Here is an 18,346-nt window from a genome sequence, read left to right on the forward strand (position 1 = left end):
TGCACAAGAAGATTACTGACACTTTATGGAAGCATAGACAGAGATGCTTTTTATGCATAAAGAAAGGAAAACTCTGTATGTTATCTTATAAAATGTTTTATCATATCCAAGGTCAATCTCCATGTCCTCTACTCACTCCAAAAACTAGAACCACTTAAGCATATGATCTTCTAAATACCAAATCAAATATTCAAAAACACAGTGCAGCTTGGCTAGTGTGATGTTTTGTGTTCTTTTTTTTTTTGCGTGGAATGAGTCAGCCTCTAAGAACAAGACATGGGATTATAAATAGAAAGAATATGAAAAGATAATGATATTCAAGACACAGGTTCTGCAGCGGAAATAAGTGCTGAATTGCAGGTCTTAATTTTAGATCAGGCACAAAAACAAATGAGAGAGAAACTCAGAAAGAAGAAAAAAAAAAAAACCAAGAGAAAACAAGGAGTCCAAAACTGAACTTAAAGGAGACACTTGAGTTGAATATCTTCTTTTATATAAAAGGGGTTTTATTTATGGTTACGTGTTATAATTTGCGTGAACAAAAATAAATCTCAGCTGGACGTGGCTGTTGTTCAATTAAAAAAATTATAGATTGGAAAAAATGTAAATGTGCAGGACCTGTCCTCCTCTCTGCTTTCATTACAAAAATCAGTTGTTTAAAATGATTTGAAAAAGAATCATATTTTATCTTGGTGACATAAATCACAAAACCACTGGCTATGCTGGGTTATGGATGTGAGGCTGCAATGTTGGCGCATTTGTGTTACCATGGAAACATAACCCTGTTAAAAAGTTGCGCATAGTTTTCAGCCAGACTCTCGCAAAGGCAAATGTCAATCAGCTCACGACCTCTATTGATGACTGGCACGCCTTCACAAATGACTTTACTTTGTTATGAGCAGAAGAGAGCGGAAAATCATTCCAAACCAATTCATGAAAATAATTTCAACGATTTCTCACAAAGTCATTACTTTGAGTTGATGTAGAAAGAGGAAGGAGGAGAGAGTTTGGTGTGTAATTAAAACACTGTCTGCATTTTAAACATTGATGTCACTTTCTCAACGTGTAAATGTTCACTGAGGGAGTACGTTTTCTTAAATCTTTAATTGAGTTATATTTACGATCAGAAAATCCATATCATTAAGCTTGTAAAAGATGAGGGCCCTTCCGCTAAAATGATAATTTATGTATTTGAATGTCTTCATTCATTTAATTTGTTCATCATCACTTGCTTAGAATTATGTAGCTAGTGAGAGAAACTCATCCAAACTTCTCTGAGTTTTGCAAGATGGTACTAAACGGGAAGAACGAGAACTTTTTAAAAAGTATGCTTCTATTGTAGAGATCGGACAGTGGATAGAGTGGAAATATGGGACAGAGAGAGTGGGGAATGGCATGTCGGATTTGAACCCAGGGCCCTGCGTTGAAGATTGCATTCTCTGTACATGGAGTGTGCGGCCAAACCACTTGCCCACTTTTGTCCCAATTTCAAGTTTTTCGTTGAGGTAACGGGTAAAAGTAGAACATATATTCTTAATCATCAATGTCATATGGTTGACTCTCATCCCTCTAATCACAAGAGAGTATTGGATTACACTCATTGTGAACTGAGCCTCATCATGAATCGCTGCGAATGAAACACAAGACTAACATTGTTGACCAAGACATCCCGATACTGAGTGGTGGTCTTGATTGGTCTTGTTTCAGCATCTGGAGTCCGTCCAGTCCGAGACCGTCACAGAGTGGGCTCGAGACCAAGACTGATTTTGACTACTACAACACTACACACTGCTTTAACTTCAACTAGTTTTCAATTATCTATTTGAAACACAGACAAATAGCAAATATTTTAAAACCAGGAGTAGCTTCTCATAACGGTCACAAACATGTATATTCTCCAACAACAGGCCACGTGAATTTGAATATAAAAGTTAGACCGTGAGAAATGTCTAAAGTAACTGCACTGTCAATATAATTAAGTAACAGCTCAACTAGAAGAAATGATGTGAGCGTTGTGCTCAAAGCAGAGCTTTATTGAAACTATAGAACAACAGACACTCTGAGCCTCATAAATCCACATGTGCAAAAAAAATGCAACATTTGCAGTTGTAATCCTTTTCAACCAGATGGTTGTGCAGTTTTAACCCGTTTTTCACTCCCAAGTCTTAAAACAAACAAACAAACAAACAAATAAACAGATTGTTCAGTAGCTCAATGTGTCAAAATGTGACAATGTATTTTCTACTTCTGATGTTTCCATTGGTTACACTGAAACAGAAAACTTGAGTTGATCATTTAGGTGACTTGAATGATCATTTTAAGAACCTGCACACTGCAGTGTCAGCCAAAGTATCATTCCACGTCATGCCAATGGGTAGAAAGGACATCATCAGTGTAAGACTTTTTTTTTTTTTTTTTTTTTTTTTTCCTGAAACAACCTCAGGGGTTGTTTTACAAGGCCTGCAATGCAAGAACACGTGGCCGTGTCGGTGTGCATGAGTGTGTATCCCTTCTAGATGTGCATTATCCATTCTGCTGCCGGATTAATGGGGCAATTGATCAACGGCAGACTTGTGTATCCCAGAGAACGCCTGATCACTCACCTACAGCGGGGCTCGACACAGGAGCACCAATCAGCACGGAAACAGCCAGAATGATTTCAGATGCATGGTTGGGCTGTGCGGCACAGGAGCTGCCGCCGACACCATCCTCCTCCTTCTCCTGCTCTGACAGCCTGACATTGATAGGAGGAAGGAGCTGCAGAGGGTAGCACGGGAGAAGCTGAGGATGGGTTCAACAAGGCAGAAACCTAACGGGGATGGAAACACAGGTGTAAAGCTCAATCACAGAACTGAGGGCCCGCTCTGAGGGAGACAAATGCTCCTCAGTGCCGTCAATGTAATGACGCTCACTTGAAGAGGCATCCCAGTTGATTGTATAGATTGAGACAAAGATAGCACGGTTTGCGTCAGTGCTAGCATTCTGCTGGAGACTGTGTCAAGTATTGGCATTCAATAACATACATGTGTCCTACTATTAATTAAAATTACAGGCCTCAATCAGCTCAATTGCATTTCTTTTGTTGGTAATAACAGCAAAGTGATTCTTTGCTATGTTAAGTACATATCGTATGACTCAAAGGTTAGCGAAAACAACACATTGGAGAGACATCAGATACTGTAGCATCTCCCCTGTTATTATAGAAAAAAATAAAGGTAGGAGAGGTGTGAAGAGTGTGAGAAAAAGAGGAAAAATACTGTGTTCTTGGGTTTGTAATATTATGACTTATGTGTCAAACATCAAGTCAAATTTCAAGCCACACTAAAGACATGGGAATTGTCTTTGCCTTCAAGTGAACAGGTCATTATTCTTGTTCGACAAAATACATGAAACTTTAATGAGAGTTTTGTGATAACAACTAAAATGTCACGTTATCATCATATCAGTGATAGCAATTCATAAAAAAAAAAAAAAAATCTGCAAAATGTGGCAGTAAGACCCGAAAGGCCTGATTCATTAAGACGAAATTTTGGCGGCTACAAGCACCATTTCTTCCCAATTTCTGCTCCATCTCATTGTCGAATTCAGTGGTTTTCTTTGGATCTTAAGCACATTAATTGACGTATTACTTTCAACATGTAGCTTCCAGTAATAGCGAAGCACTTAAACAGAATTCAAGTGGTCACACAATCAGGATTTTTCATTTGTTTCCATGGTTGCTCCAAGGCAGGAGGTGCTGTGGTGTCCTCTACTGCACTTACCAGCCATCAATTGTCCATCACCCATCGCATATTGTGCTCTCTGAGCTGAATTATTCTCCAAGATGGAAGACGGAGAGCTTTAACCCTCACAATGCAGTAGCTATAATGCAGTGCCAAGTTTGCTGAAACACTCAATCAATGCAGGAAATGATCACTTGAAGCGGTTTAGCATTTTATTCTACAATGCACAATCTGGCTTTCACACAAATGCACTGTAGAACTGTGTGATAATGCAATGGACACTGAAATGGAAGCAGAGAGCGGGCTCATGTTGCAAACCACCTTTTGTCTGGGTCGGGTAGCAGTAGAGATGCATTTTATCTGGGATTAGGTGTCGATGGAGTCTAAGTTTATGTTGCCTGCAGACGTTTGAGGGTATTTTGATTGAATTTTTTTCCCAGGTTTCTTGCAGCGGCCATATAAATCAGTTGTTTGTTAGCAAGCAGCAGAGGAAGATAGAACTACAGATTCCAGATTACACACCAAAGCAGGCAGGTAAATTTCCCGTTGGAGTTAACAAACATGCAATCAAAAGCTATTGAGCGAAGGGGTAAGGGGGCTGAGTTTTTATTTGGATGGATATGGTTGTGATGCCAAACAAGTGATCCTGTCCACACAAACACCTGGATTAAAACACAGTGAGGGCTTTTTGTTTTTGGTCTAAATCCTTTTCACTTTGCATCTGAAATAAACGTTCATACTGAAGAGGAGTACTGAAACACAGCCACTCAACTGACTTGTGTGTAAGAAAATACATTCATCACACAGCCCCAGCCTAGAGGGCGCTGTTATGCAGCCTGTCAGAAATTAATGAGAATAAGTGCCTGGAGACTGGAGGGGAAGATAAGCTCATGCTACATGTTCTGATACAGTACAGGTGGCTGTATGGACCTCTTTAAGTCAAGGTTGTAACACGCCATTTAAAGAACGAAAGGAGAAGAGGACGAAGAAGAGTGAAAATAAGGAATGCGGAAGTGGATTTTTTTGGTGTTCTAAAGTGTCTGTGTAGGAGAGATTTTTTTTCAAAACTGTTTAACAGTCCTGAGCCACTGTACAAACACCTACAACAAGCTTTCAGAAGACATAAGGGCTGAAAACAGAACAGGAAGACAGGCAAATAACAGATGTGTGCAGCAATAAATGAGCAAATAACAGTAAAAAAAAAAGAATGTGTGTATGTGTATGTGTATATATATATATATATATATATATATATATATATATATATATATATATATACTTTTAGAGTGTTAGAGAGCTTATCAATAAAACAATTAAAAATATATACATGCATACAAAATAAGTGATGAAATGTATAATCTTGCAAACTTTGTTGTAAAAAAAAAAACTGACTTTGAGAGTATGGATGAGTGGAGAATATATAGTTTAAGAAGGAAGGGTGGCATACAGTAAGGGAAGACAGGTGCTGTACAGAACCCCGGACATTGATTTCCTGGTTAAACACAGGTCTGTGTGTGTGTCTAATCACTTTACACTCGTACGGTAGCTTGCATTGACTCTGTGTGTGTGCATTTGAGGCAGGGAGGGGAAAAAGAGAAACAATGTGAGCGGCTCTAACTCTCTTCTCCTTTGCTGTGTCTCTTCCCTTATAGCATAACTCCCCCCAATTACATCCTTCCATCCCAGCCCTGGCATATACCCTGTGCTCTGCTCTGCTCCGCTCTGCGCGCCGACCCAGCCCTTCAGTGGACTGTGCCATTTGATCCATTCAGGAGATGATTCACGCTCTGCAATCTGGGGAATAAGAGCGTCAGAGGAATCCCTCCCTCTCTCTCTCTCCCTCTTCACATCCATAATTCAGCATTTGCGCCTTCGTCCTCCTCCTCTTCTTCCTCCTCCTCCTCTCTCTCCCCTCCCCACCTCCTCCTCCTATCTCCTTCCAGCTTTTTGCTGCTGCTACTCACCGCTTGTGTGCACTCCAGCTTGGCATCAACAACCCGGGGTATCAGTCGTCTATAAAGCACCCATCTGGAATTCTACGTCAGGCAGCACAGGTAAGGTGAGAGCAAAACGAAGTGCTACTTTGCCTTCATGGGATGCAGAGTTTGTGGTGTGTGAAATGTATGCCGGCTGCATGCATCTTTAAAAGTCTTGTGGCTGATTTGCTTCCCAACTTACTGCATAATTTACCTTTTTTTTTTTTTTTTTTTTTTTTTTGCATCTGGATGATTTTTTTTTTTTTTTTAAGGAGACTTGGTGCAACAGTTGCTATGGTAGCTTAGTGAAGCAGCCAGGAAATAAAAAAAAAAAAAACTCTGGGGTGATCATAACACATCAGGGGGTACATTAGAAATTGTTGGAGCGCTGGGTGTTGGCATGCAATAAAGTTTATTGTCCCCACGCAAGTCACTAATCCTCATCTCCACCACGCACACACACACTCACATTTACACACATACTGCTGCTCTCCCTTTCCTCACTCATACAGAGGAATCAGGAGAGTTCAGCCACTGGACTCTTGGTGGAGCTCAAAGGAAACTGGACTGAGTTGGTTTGCAAACAGACACATACAAACACAGGGAAAGCCTACTATGTTATGCTTTCAGATACATAGGCGCACCCAGTTGCAGACTGAGACTGCATCCTCTGGTTTGATCTTTGAGATATATGCTGTGCATGCGTTGCATACTGTATACGTATGCTTTTGATCAGATATATGTGTGGGATTTTTTGTTGTTGTTGAAAAATGCATCGATGGTCATTATTCTGACAGGTAACACGCTTTTGTCTGCAAATTTAAAAGATCCTTTTCATTCTTGTTTTGCTCTTTTGTCACAAAATGCATTAAATCATTCATGGCTAAGGTTTTCTTACCACAGTCTGTTAATTCAAATAGGATAGGCTACTTTGTGTTTCTGATTTTCCTGTATTTCATTGTCAAAATACTTTGGATTGAAGCTGATTTCCGATAAAAATACTTAAAGAAGTGTGAGATTTAGAGAAAAATGTGTGAAATGACGAGTTTATTTAAAGAGCATTTGTTTGGAAGAATAAACACATTTTTCACACTTAAACTCACACACAGGAGACCTTTGCCAGGGACTGATTTTTTTTGTGTTTTTACCTCGCCTTTTAATTCAAAGGATATAAGATACTTTCTCTTTACTTTTAATTTTCTGCGTTTTTTGTTTTTTTTTTCCCCTTCAAGCAGAATAGAAGATATGAATGTTAGTTTGCTGAAACCTTTATTTTGAAAGCAATCACTGTTTATGTGTCTGACTCTTTTTCATGTAGCGTATGATATGCTGGACTTTCAAATGGAAATTCAAATTGGAATCGCTCTCTCTGCGAGTCCAACGCAGTAGCGGTAGATGGCTGTTTCGATACGAGTCTGGTTCGACTCGACGTTTCTGCCTGTTGAAAAGGAAGTTTTTCCTCTTCTTTGTTCTTTGCTAAATATTTCCATGTGCTTTGCTCATGGTGGATTTATGCTGGGTCTGTGTAAATAGTAAAACAAAGGGTACAATCTAGACCTGCTCTTGGTGTTAAAGGAAATCTATTTTGCTGATCTACGTATCTTTCTACATACATATCATTTTACAATGTCGGATGTCCATACTGAACACAAGATACACAGTTGGCGTAATTCGCCGGAAGTGGTTTCCCACTGCTCTGAACGAGACGTTAAGAGAACTTTGCGAGACTGGGCCAAAACCGGACTTCAGTTTCTGCCGACGTATCACCCTCACTCCTCACATACTATGTCGGACCGAATCGCACAGAGACGTGTTGCTAGAAAGGCCTTGTTAGAGCCCGAAATGTGACCCGAAATAAAGAAAAAAAACAAAAACCTAAAATGTAATAACTGGTCAATAATCTAACAAAATGCTGAGCCCAAAACGTAGTAACATTTTGCCAAAAAGCGAGCATAGCCTTTGCTTTTATTATTTTACCTTTTTGAAAAATATGAGTGAAGATTATCTCATTTTTTAAAAGTTAAATTTGACAAAAACGACAGTGAAGTTTGACATCAAAATGTCATCACTCTTTGAACTTTGCAACCTTCATGGCAGAAAGAATAAACGCTTTGAAGCTGAATCTTTTATTTCGAGGGGATTTACCTGCATGCATTTTTTTTTGTCTCTGTCTTCTTCATGTGTACACACAGAGCAATTTGTGGCTTGAGATTGAAATCCCAGACTTTTAAATTGATGTGATGAACTGTGGCATACCTTTACGCTGGTTGGTATGTTGACTTTTTGTTCCATAATGCAGCTGGTATGGACGGGCTGCTGCTGGACAGAGAGAGAAAGAAAGACAGAGGGCGAGCAGAGAAAAAGGAAGTGAGACAAAGGACGTGTACAATTACAGTGAGTGTTGCTGTTGAGGTGCACTGAAGCTGAAGTCTGACGCAAGATTGTCAACACAGCTTTATTTCAAAGAGGCTGGTTCAGAGCAGGATACTTTTAGGCTCAAGAGAAAGTAGATTTCACATCTTTAATAATTAATTAATATATCTAGATTTACACATTCATTTGCCTTCCTGTGTCTCACATTGTCACTCCGTGTGTACTGATTTCAGCAAATCACATGTAAGAAAGATGTGGTCTTCAATTTAGCATCTTTAAAAGAAGAAGCTTTGGAATGAAGATGGCAACGTTTTCATATGACCCATAGGCATTCAGCTATAGGATTAGTTTTGGTGCGTGTTTTCCTTTTTTTATCGTTGCACCTTTTTGGATAACTGTCCATTAAACGAGACAGCAATCTCTTCCTGGCAACATTTTTTTGGTGTTAACTTATCACAGCTAAGCTGCTAAGCTGTCTTTGCTGAGGTGTTTATGTACCAGGCTTCCAATAAAATCACCTGTCAATCCATCAGTCAGTGTGGATGGCTTCTTAGCTCCTGCTTTTCTTGTTCTTCTGTAAAGCAATGCCGTTTCTAATGTCGTACCTCGTTGATGCTCTATTTAAATGACAGAAAGATGATTTGCTGTAAATTTGGACCCAGAGCCGAGATTTAAAAAGAAAAAATGGATGTGATCACACATCAATGCTTTTTTAGCTTAAGCAGTCTGAGCTCTCATGTTTGTGGGATTTAGATTTGTGGATACATAAATTAGCCTGTGATGGGAAGGCAGATTGTTTGTAAAAGAACATTGATAAGAACATGTTGTCAGACATTTGATTGCATCACAGCAGCTCCATTGACAACAGAGACAGATCAAGACAAGATACAAAGATACACACATTGGACATACCACTTTAAACCCAACGCAGAGATTCAAGGCCTGTTAACAAACTTGTCATTTAGAATTAAGCTCCAGACATACTTTTAGGATTGACTGCACTCTGTTGTCTCAGGAACAATGATTATAGATCATATAAACATCCAATCTGTGTTGGGTGTTTAGTTGAGGTTGGAGACAAAGTTGCCTCAACATTTGGACTGGGAATCTTAAAGTGTCTCATGATACGATTTAGATTTTTGGTGTCACGATTTGATTGAGAATCTATTCTTAATTCAAATGATTCTGAAGTTATTTTACGAGGTTCTGAATCTATAAAATTTTCTTATTATCTATTTCTTCCCACCTCTACTTAACATGTTTTTTTTTATTTTTTATTAAAGGCTGATTCATGTAGTCTCTGGAGTGGTTTCCCTTCAGTAGTTCATCTGATTTGTATTTGTTGGACACTAGAAAATAAAACCAAGAACTTGTCTTGTCGCGCCAAAAATCGATTTCTCTGTTTTGCGTTTTTTTTTTAGACACATCGGTAACAGCACACATAGTTTAATGTACTACTGCCTATGTGTTCCCCGCCCACCAATCATTCTGCTTCAGCCTCCAGAACTTCACAACTCTATACCATATTGTGCTCATTATAAAGACTTCACTGTTTTACTTTGGTTGATAGCAGCTACTGTTTATCTTGTTGATGTGCTTAGAATGAAACCAGCACAATCAACCAACCTTTACACGATGCCACACAAAATATATGTTTACAACTAAAGTCTTAGGGGGGGAAAAAAAAGCATTGGAAAAAAAATGGATCAGATCAAAGAGCATGATAGCTCACTTATATATGTCATATAATTATGTCCACTGAGGCTTGTTTTTCTTTGGCAGAGCCCATTTTAATAACAACACCAATGCAGTTCGGCATTCAAAGTCTGAACAGCAAAAACACACCCTTAACTTCAGCTATTTTTTATTGCTGCACTGTCAACCACCATAGTTCAAAACCAGTTTGATTTTTGAGGGAGAAGTTATATCCTCAATGTCACTTATCCCTTACTGGCCAATCAAATTCAAGAAGGGGCGGGACTTCTGATATCATTTTCATCGACAACAATAGCAAGGAGAAACAAATTTGACTGGTCTTTTTTGGGGGTGCAATCTCCGGATGCTAATGCCAGGACAGGATTAATGATCATTGTTGGTAATATTTCTTTGAAAAAAGCGAAATATTTAGCACATGAAGCTATTAAATGAGACTCAACAGTCACTCCACAGGGAAGTATAACTAAACTGTTGGTTTAGTTTGCATGCATACAATGATAGTAATTTTTAAATAGATAAAAGCTCATGAGCTGTCTGACTCACAAAATGCTTCACAGTATCTTCAGGCAAACAATAAGGAGCACAGCGGCTCTATTAACAGTCCGTAAATGTGGCCACAGCACTAACCAGCCAATACCTGGCTGTGGGAGGACTCTTAAATTCACATTATGTAAATGAGCGTCTGTCATGACAGACTGTGTGTGACGGTAGCAGCATCTCTTATTATGTCCATATTTTTACATCTAGGGACAAACAGACTGTATGAATAACAGTCAGTTCTGAAACCATTGATGGGTCATATCAGACAGACATTTATATTAAATTAGTCAAGGAAAACAAGAAAATTGGCAGCATGGCGAGCCTCAGGTCATAACTATAGCTCATTTGTACAACACAAGTGTGACAGTTAAAGGATACACAACACGATTCCATTGGATGGTAGTTTAGCCCTACTCTTATAACAAGCTAGCTTTAGTTTTACTGTTAAGCACCAAGGAGGACACAGTCTTTTTAGAAAATAAAATGTTCTACTTTCCATGTATTAAAGATTTGAGGCCTTGTCACAGGTCGTACTGAACACGCATGCACATTTGTCACAAAACATGTTCCTCTCTCCATTATCAGACGGACAAATTGGAAAATCTTGACCTTGCACTATTGCATCCAGGCCACAAGTGGTTTCAGAAAAAATCCATTATGCGAATGATATCATGAAAGCACAGGCCGAGGCGTAATTCATTAATAATACACATAATGCTGCTCTTGTTTGAATAGGGCCATTAGCAACCGCTGCTGAGCATCTGGGTTTCTCAGTTAACAGGATTTCATTGTTGCACCTTCCATATAGGTGTTGATTAAAAAAGCCTGCAGCAGACACGTCTGATTAACCAGCTGCTACCTGATACTGGAATACAATATTCATCAAGGAGGCAAAGCTGTATGGTCGTATTCATTGGATTTGTCTTATCGCTCCTTCTTTGTCACAAGATAAAGTAGCTGAAGTTTCAACATTTACACAAAATATTTTCAGTTTGAAAACGTTACACATCTGGATTTCTTAATGAAATGAAAGAATCGTTCATCGCCAGAGTTGTGATATTTGGCTGCTGAAGGCCAAATGAATATTGTTCTCTTCTCCTTCCAATCCCAAAAGTTGAGCTTTCTTCTCTCTTCCCAGTCCTTGTACAACCGATTTTTCTTCAGATGGAAAAGGCTGCCAAAAAGTCATTCTTTTGACATGTCAAACTACATTCAGAAGAAACTCAAACCTCTTTTCCAAACCCCCTGCTGACTTTTGCGTTTCTCACTTTTTTTTTTTTTTTTTTTTTAAACAAAATGATTTCTATAGGTCTCTTTCAGACAACATCAGAATAACAAACTGAAACATCAATAAAAGCTCCAAATGCCTCTTTACCTCAACAGCCTGGTGTAGGTTTATTCAAGGCCTGAGGGTAAACTGAAAGTTTATTGTTGACTTTCGCTCATAGACGGAAAACATTCACTTAACCACTGATTTCCAATCAACACTCAAACTATTTTCTTTTATTCCTCAAGTTTACAATCCAAGCAAAAAATCTAAGTCAAAATATGTCCACTAACAATTTTTATTACTGATTGTTCTGTCCTGCTTTCTTAAAATCTCATCTGCACCCCTTTTATTAATCTTAAAGAAAATGTTAACAGAGATGGTAGAAAAACAGTTCCACTTAGTTCTCTGCTAGACAAATCAATACTGGCTTATGGCAAAGCATGTATTTTTCCTTAAGTAACGTCCACAAGCATTTTTTTAATTACTGCAAATTCAAGGGCTTCTCTTTCTTGCTGCATCTCCTTCTATCTCACTTACCAAGCCCAACACACTTTTGACTCATGGTTGTTCATCGAGAGTCTTGTTCTGCCTCTGAATGGCAGCTTTGGCTTGCCACTGTAACTTTGCTCATGATGGATTAATGTTCAGTCTTTTTAAATAATGTAACAAAGAGAAAGGTATTTCACCTTTATAAAAATGTATTATTATGATTGTAAAGGGTCTTGGGATTACATTTTTCACAAACTGGTCATTAAAGGCACAGTTAGTAACTTTCTCCAGGTTTTGGTTGAAATGGTCTTTAGGTTCTGATAGAAATGAATTATTAATGGTAATTATTAATTTCTATCCAGAACTAAAGACAAGAAACGGGAACGAAGCAGTTGTAAGCATGTTAAAATTTCGACCAATGACTGCCTCGAAGAACTAATTTGATAAACCAATCACGTGTCGCTGCTAGTCAACACGCATCACTGATGGAGTTTATACTTTGAGTTTGTTATTAACCGTTGTGAGTAGTAAAATAGTAAATAATATATATATATTTTTTTACACATAATGATGAAGTTTAGTGTATACTTTGCGCTGAATGAGACATGAGATGACGTATTTTCGACACAATGCAAGCGACCAAATGAGGTGCACTTCTGGAGCACTGAGGCTTGTGCATGTAAGATAGAGGCGTGGCTTTGGATGGCCACAGGGCAGGAGGTGGGTGTAGATGGAGCACTGAGGGGATACTGCTTTTTTTAAAATCATGCTAGTCATGCTAGTAAAAAAATAAAGTAATAACAACATTGCCTTTACTGATTGATTGAATGTCTCTAATCAGTGGGAAAAGGAATCATCCAGCAAAACGTCCTCCAACTCTTAAAGCTTGAGTTATGATTTTAGATCATATGAGAAAACCACATGTCATGGAGAATGTATAAAAGATTGAACAACTAAATGACAATTGGAAAACTAGTATGCACATGTGTAGCGTGCATCCCTGCATCGTTTTCTACCTTTTGTGTTTCAGCTTGCTGTAAGAGCATTTTTTAAAAGTCTCCTCAAGGTGTGATAATGGCACACAATCCTTCTTGTGTGTCTGAGAAAGTGCCCTTTAAAAGATTACTTTGATAGTAGTTCTTCATCATTAGTCCGTTGCAAATGGATGATTTAAAAAGAAAAAGAAAAGAAAAGGTGAGACAGGGGTGTAACAAAGTGACAACTGTTCCAGGGAAACCTGTTTTTCCTTTGACAACACCAGCTGGGCTTCACGATTCAATCGCCTGTTTGACTGTTTAAGGTGTTGTCATGGTCGTCTTTGAGGGAACATCTGCTTATTTTATTCAGTTATAAAAAAAACAACTTTTCTAGAGGTGACTTCTTTATACGTTGTTTTTTCTAAAATGAAATTCACCTTACTTGTTATTCTGCTGCATCTCCGGCAAATCGACCTTTGATATTTACAGGCTGCAGCCTGTTTGGTGTGATTTCATTGATCACCATTGACTCATTCCTCACGGGACGTCTCTCAGAGTGTTTACTTGATCAATGGGTCTAATGGGTAAATACAAATTTCTGCTATCTTTCTTCGGCTCCAGCTGGTCCATGCTAATCTGCTCTTGAGGTCTGAATGTGATAAGATATTGCTAAGACGCTAATCGCTCAGGTGGATGGAGGATAATTCTCTTTTCTCTCTTTCTTTCCGTCTAGCCACTTTACTTTTTCTGTCTCTGTCCAGCACATTTATTTTTATGAAGATGGACTCCATTAAGATGATAATATTTCAGATTTCACAGACAGGTAGTCTCTCACAGGAGGTGGGGGGGAGGAATTTATTCCGTCTGGGAGATGTTCTGCATGAACACTGAAGTTGGAAAAATCCCAGTTTAATTCCACCATGGGCTGCAATGCACTGAAGAGGAGGGGCTGCTGTTACCAAACAGCCCTGAGGTGGCACTGTTTTTCCACCATAGTTCTCTGCAGTGATTCTTCATATCTGCACTTAGCTGTTGAGGGGAAATAAAAACCAAAAAAGAGGGCACTAAATCTATATTTATATATACAGTATGCACAGCGATGGAAGAGAGTTTCAAGTGTGCTGACATAATAGGACGCAAATATTTTGATCTCAGCCTGTTTATGTCATTAACTTTTCACAAAAAGATTTCCAACATGACGACACGTGTTTTTATGGATGAGCCCAATCTGTCAAAGATGTGTTGGTGTTTCTCTGTTTGAAAGTGACTACTGCCCCAGAGGCGATTCCACTTAAACTCAAACATGTTTAATCACATAAAAAAGTTTACTCACAGCCTTATCCAATACTAAAAATGATCCAGTTCATCAGGGATTTTATTAAAGAGGGAAAACAAAGCACTGTAACACAGACTTCGCAAGGTGTGTTTGATGGTTCTGTACTCATTTGATTAATTGTGTTTTTAGAACAGGTCCTGTTTTCAAGCTTACCATTTTAAGTTCAATCTTTTTTCATTAGTTAAACTTTTGCTGACAGGTTTTTTTTCAGGAAAGTGAAACACAATGGTCCAGGTTAGGAAAGGTTAGGAAGGTTTTTTTTTTTTTTTTACCTCTTTTGTAAACTTAAGGTACAATGTCACAAAATGGACAACATTTTGGAAAAATTGTCCTTTTAAAAGTGTTTTAAAACAAGATAATATAAGATCAACTTGTATTATTCCCACGACGGAGAAATGTGCAGTGTAACACCAGAAAAAGGAGCAAAGTCAGCTCAAAAAATAAACACACAGGGCCCAATTAAATAGTGTCAAAAAATAATTTACACCTTAACAATCACCATTATCTCTAGAGGAAAATGTAAACCCCCTTCTCTTAAAATAAAATAAACTTTTTTTTGTTTTCTTCCCTTGTGGATATCAGTTGTATCTCAATGAGTATGGCTGTTCCAGGACTTGCACACAGTTAGCATGCCAGAAAAGAAAGAAGAAGAAAAGGAGGTAGCCGGCCGGGGCATTTGACCCTTAACAAGATTTATTTCTGTCCGATCCTAAAGGCTGATGACAGCAGAGGGCTCTAATAATGGCGCTGGATATGATTTAAATATATCCATTTATATCATATTCTATGAGGGCCTGTTTACCCACATGAACATTGTATGCACACAATGCTCATAAATGAAACCACTCTTAGCACATGTGCACTGTACATGTTTTTTTTTTCACACCAAAGAAGAAAAGGAGAAACGCACATGTGGTATTTAACCCTGTCCAAAAGACATAAACGGTGTCATGACAGGCCTAGACAGCATAAAGTGCTTTTACATACACCGCTGACATCTCAAATGCTGCACTGGTGAGATAAAGTCTCTGTTTAGATTGCATCCAATTCTAAATTAGCTCCAAATCTAATAACTACTTCCATGATTTCTTTTCTCCACATGAGAAAAGTCATTATGCGGTATCAGCACAGTGTGTCAGCAATATTGCCAGCAGTAGCATTGAAGCGATTTGGTACGAGGTCGGGAACTTTTGACAGAGTCTGGACTTGTCAGCTATCAGTCTACACTTTTAAAGATTAAAAAGACCCACAGGGGCATTTTTAGACCTTGTTCTGGCCCCCAAAACATGGCAGAGTGCACCAAATAACAAACAGTATCAGTGCCAGTGTGTGTGTGTGTTTGTGTGTGACCTCATTTATAGCTTAATCCGCCCTTCACTGAGCCAGTTCCCAAAAGGTGCCGTGCGATTGAGGACATGGAAATTGAAAAGCTGCCTAATTGAAGGTGCAATGCAAAAAAAAAAAAAAAAAAAAATCTGCTCATCTCAACGAGTCATCCCCTCTTGTTTTGAAACATGTCTCTCCTTAACACAAGGGGCTGGTGTCACTTGTTTCCAATGCAATTTAACTTGTGTGAAGAGCTCTTGTGGATCGATTGGAAGCTTGAAACAAGGCGGAGTGGTTCGTTTTTTTTTTGCTTTGATTTCCCTTGTTTCAGTATTTTGATATTCTATTTAAGATTCCTCAAGCATCTTATAATAGTATAGTCAAGTTTTAGACAACAAAGTAAACATCTGTTGTAACGTAAATTAAAACTGCAGATATTTTCAACTACGTAAAGTCATTTAATGTCAAAGATAACACAATTATACATATAGAACAAAAATGGCAGGAATTTTCCCCAAACGTATGAAATGACTGAACATCTCGCCGCTATAAAATATACAAATTGTTCTTACTCCATCAGCTTGTACATCTATAATTGTTCAATGCCATTATGAAAATCAAATCTTCACACTCTTTGTCACAACCCAGGCTTTGTAAGCTGGACAAACAGGGACCGCACAGTTTTCAATTTATGTACGCAATACTTTATTGAAAACTAAAGCAGTTTCCTAATAAAATAAATTGCAGTCTGTAAATCAGTGGTGATTAAAATGGTGAACGTGTGTGGTTTTGTGGAGGCAATGCAAATACCACAAACCATAGTTAGTGTTCACAAGAGAGAGAGAGAGAGGGAGAGAGAGAGAGAGAGAGTTAATTGTAATAAATGGATAGAACAGAAAAACCTGAGATTTTAAAAAAGGACATAACACCCAAGGGTGAAACTTTTTTCTTTACCATTAAGTTACTCTGTAGAGTATTTTAAATGGGACAGTCATGACGGCCTTGATTTTTACAATGCCAATTCATCTTCTCATTTTTGACAACCACAACTCATGTAATTTCACAGGACTGTTGCCACAAATCAGCCCAAATGGCCTTGAATGGGGGGGGGGGATGCATATTCACAGTCCATGTGGAGGTACAGTCCTCAGCCATGACCTATTCTTCTTAGCCAATGGGAAAGAGAAGTGTGCCAGCATGATTAATGGTCATGATTACCTACTCAGAAAATGTGGTTTTCTGGCCCAGCAGCTTCACTTTTATGACTTAAACCCAGGGCAAGATGCTTCATCATGCAGGCAGAGCTGCATGCGGACCTCACAGACACAGAGTGTTGTGATGACCAAACATATCATTGTTGAAGTGTTTACCATCAGGTGTTCAGATCTGACAGTAAAGCCTCGGGAGGATTATTATGTGGAAATCTACAGTGAAGTTAAACAATCAATCAATATTGGCCTTGGCGGTATGAAGCCAGTGCCGGGCTGATGCTAAATTTAAATCATGCTGCGGGCTTATGGGCTCATAAAAAAAGTTTAATTCTATCAGACAGTAGCAACACAAGGGAATAGTTCTTCCGAGGAATTGACACATACATTACTAAAAAAACTATCCATTTCAACCACAATCCAAGTCATAGTTAGTACAACAAGCATCTGTGATTTAACATTACACTTTTGCTGTAAACAGACATAACTGTAACGTTAGCTAAAGTAGTACAAAGCCAAGCAGATTCACCAAACTTTAACATTAAAGCATCACTGCACACATATTTGTCAGAACTCATTCACTTATATTCACCAACCAGTTTGCTGAGGTCCCACACCAGACACCTGCTGTCTGTCCCACAGACACATTTTAAGACTTGCGGTGATTGTGCGTTTAAGGCCATAGCACCGATCCTTTGGAAGTCCCGACCCATCTCGTTACAATTTTCTGACTCTGTTTAGTCTTTTGAAAAGCAGCGAAAAACGTTGATGCAAATACATGGTGATGGAGGCTTTCTGTTTTACTTTTCCCAGTTCCCTCAAGCCCCCCCGCCCCCCCCTCCATTTCTGTTGATTATAGATTCTATTGAGCAAACCGACCAGCAAAAGGAAGCACTGAGGTAAAAAAATCCCTTTATATCTCCTCCAAAATCTGATGAGAATCTGGATCTGAATCTGCTGAGAAGCTGCTGACCAAATAAACTGGCAGGGCCTCAAGGGTTTACCTGACGATACCCCAAGATTGATACTATGCATTTACAGGAGCAAAGGCCCCGCTGTGTCTGTATGTATTTTGTGAGTGCATGGAGGGCTAAAAGCTTGTGTATCTGCAGGGGCTTGTGTGTGTCTCTTTATGCTCACTTTTGCAGCCCTCTTGTGCTAAGAAGCTCCCAGACGACATTCCCTAATCATTAACCTGAAGTTAATTTCTGTCACAAACACCACAGCAGCTCTTATTACAACTCGGCACTACGCTACCTCCCTTGAATGACTTTATATCAAACCACTGAGCCTCAAAGGTTATTCCTTCTAAAAGGTTACAGCTCCCTGTGACATTTCCCTTGATGACTTATTTGGCCCTTTTGTTATGTGATAAATATCAACGAGCTTGTTGTTGCCACTTACGATTACTTA

The 18,346-nt window shown here is 38.8% G+C and overlaps 2 protein-coding genes across 2 annotated transcripts in view; one reads left to right on the forward strand and one right to left on the reverse strand.

Annotated features, from left to right (window-relative positions):
• The window catches only part of LOC306835356 (SUN domain-containing protein 2-like), a 355,711-nt gene that overhangs the window by 251,554 nt on the left and 85,811 nt on the right, over positions 1-18,346 (reverse strand). The window lies entirely within an intron of this gene.
• Positions 5,395-18,346, forward strand: part of LOC306835354 (cadherin-18) — a 182,545-nt gene continuing 169,593 nt past the window's right edge. Inside the window, exon 1 of the mRNA XM_079361835.1 lies at positions 5,395-5,776. The gene's annotated coding sequence lies outside the window, so the exon portion shown is untranslated. The remainder of the gene's footprint in view (positions 5,777-18,346) is intronic.

Source organism: Symphodus melops (assembly GCF_947650265.1).
Source record: "Symphodus melops genome assembly, chromosome: 14".
Classification (NCBI taxonomy): Eukaryota; Metazoa; Chordata; class Actinopteri; order Labriformes; family Labridae; genus Symphodus; species Symphodus melops.